Source organism: Mytilus californianus, unplaced genomic scaffold (assembly GCF_021869535.1).
Source record: "Mytilus californianus isolate M0D057914Y unplaced genomic scaffold, xbMytCali1.0.p SCAF_3, whole genome shotgun sequence".
NCBI classification, from domain to species: Eukaryota; Metazoa; Mollusca; class Bivalvia; order Mytilida; family Mytilidae; genus Mytilus; species Mytilus californianus.
In genome coordinates, this window is record NW_026262679.1 from 66614761 (window position 1) to 66617447 (window position 2687).

The following is a 2687-nucleotide window of genomic DNA, read 5'->3' on the forward strand; positions in this document are numbered from 1 at the left end:
AAGATACCTGTTGAATTCTACTTTTACTTAAAAGTATGGCTAGTCATTTGTCTATTTACCAAGAGATTCCATGGAGTCCGCATCCAGACTTATCCATTTAAGCTCGCCTACCTGGCCTAAAAGGCTGATTGAGCTTTTCTCATCACTTTGCATCCTTTGTTGTCAATTGTTGTTAACTTTTACAAAAATCTTCTCCTACAAAAATCTTCTCCTGAAACTACTGGGCCAAATTAAACCAAACTTGGCCACAATTATCATTAGGGTATCTAGTTTTAAAAATGTGTCTGATGGCCCCTTTTGCAAATCAAAATGGCCGACATGGCTAAAAATAGAACATAGAAGTAAAATGCATTTGTTTGCACCTGTCCTAAGTCAGGAATCTGATGTTCAGTAGTTGTCGTTTGTTGATGTGGTTCATAAGTGTTTCTCATTTTTTATATAGATTAGACCGTTGGTTTTCCCGTTTGAATGGTTTTACACTAGTAATTTTTGAGGCCCTTTATAGCTTGCTGTTCGGTGTGAGCCAAGGCTCCGTGTTGAAGACCGTACTTTGACCTATAATGGTTTATTTTTATAAATTTTGACTTTGATGGAGAGTTGTCTCTTTGGCACTCATACCACATCTTCTTATATCTATTGGTCTATTATCTTGAAAACCGCTATGAATAGAGAAACTCTGTCTGTGGCAAAAATTTTCAAAATGAGATCTACATATTGTCCATTTTCATTAAACTGTCAGACGACTTCTTATATGAGTTATTGCCATTAAATGACGAATTTTACCGATTTTTTTCATGTTTGCCCAATATCTGAAAAACTAGAATAGATAGGGAGATACTTGATACGAAAATTGATCAACAAGACAAGATCTACATATAAAACTGCATAGTGGAAATCAATAGATGACTCTTTATTGGAGTTTTTGCCCTTTAATGACGTTTTTTTTTTTTGGCGTTCTTGCCTAATATCTGAAAAAATATTGTAGACAGATAGAAACTTAAATAAGCAAAAATGAACATCAAGACAGGATCTACTAATAAGCAAAGTCTTGAAATCGTCTGATGACCCCTTATTGGAGTTATTGCCCGTTGATAAGAGACTTTCTGTTGTTGAATTTTCCTTGGAGTTTGGTATTTTTGTTATACTTTTTTTTTTAGAATGTTTTTTTATACTTTCTTTTTGCGTTTTTGCCTAATATCCCAAAAAATTTTAAAAGATAGATAGGTAGAAACATAATAAAGCAAAAATGATCAGCAAGACTTGATCTACTAATAAGTCAAATAGCCAAAATCATCAGTACTTGCTCTTTAATGATGAATTTTACCAATATATTACGTTTTTGCCTACTATCTTGAAAACTATAAAAGATAGACACTTTAAAAAAAATTATCAACAAGACAGACACTTTAAATAACAAAAATTATCAGCAAGACAAGATCTACAAATAGGAAAAATTTTGCTGTACTCTATATAGTAGTGATTGCCTTCATTGATAATTTTTTTACCATTTTTTTTTTTTTTTTTTTTTATTATGCCTCTGCCGTAGCGGAGGGGGCATTAAGTTTTACCCTTGTCAGTCTGTACGTACGTCCGTACGTCCCAAAATTGGTTTCCGTTCTCTAACTTTAGTTTGCCTCAACCAAATGTTATGAAACTTATACACAATGCTTATTACCACTAAACACAGATCAAGTTTGAATTTTGGTGGCGTCACTTGTACCATTCTAGAGTTAAGCCCCTTTACAAATGGAAAAATTGCTGAATTTTTCATTTCCGTTTTCTTACTTCAGTTTGCCTCAACCAAATGTTATGAAACTTGTACACAATACTTATTACCACAAAACTCAGATTAAGTACAAATTTGGGTAGCGTCACTTTTACAGTTCTTGAGTTAGGTCCCTTTATAACGTTATATGCAAGCGGGGGCATCATCTGTGTGTGTCCCATGGACACATTCTCCATTTATTTTTTTTGCAAATACTGAAGAAAATAGAGAGAAACTGTAAGCAGAAAACATTTTCAGCAATACCAGATCAACTAAAATAGAAGATTTTTGTCATGAATTTTATTCTAATTCACAATGTTGCAGAGAGTCCATTGTTGAAGATGTGCATAGACCTATGTGAGCTACACCAGCTCTTAAAAACCTCTTAGTTTTTTATTCATTACTTGGAACTTCCTCCTGCTGGTGAAAAACAATTATTATTAGATAAAGGGTTTAGATTAAAAAAACAGTCATTATTGGTATTTCTGTTTGGACAGATTGCCATTGATCTCACTAGTGATCATTTATGTAAAGAAAATATCTGATGTGAAGAAGCAAATATTCCAAAATGGTAGAAAGTAAAAGATATATTTATCTAGAGACAGTATTAATGAAGAATTACAGGAAATATCAGATAACTCAGACAAAATTCCAATACATTTTTTCAAAATATATTAAAGCTTACATTTTTAGCCAGGTTTTCCGATGGAAATGTAAATGATTTGGGGGTTGTACAGCCATTGGGTGGGCTATTCCAGTTGTTTCCTTGCAAAAACTAATAAAGCCTGTAACCTATGGTTTTTGTCTCGCCTTGACGGAGTCAAAAAGTGAGACATAGTTATGCTATTTCTGGCGTCTGTGGAGCGTCAACAATGTATTAGTTTGTGATTTTCTAGTTCATGGTGAACCACTAGTGGTAGGT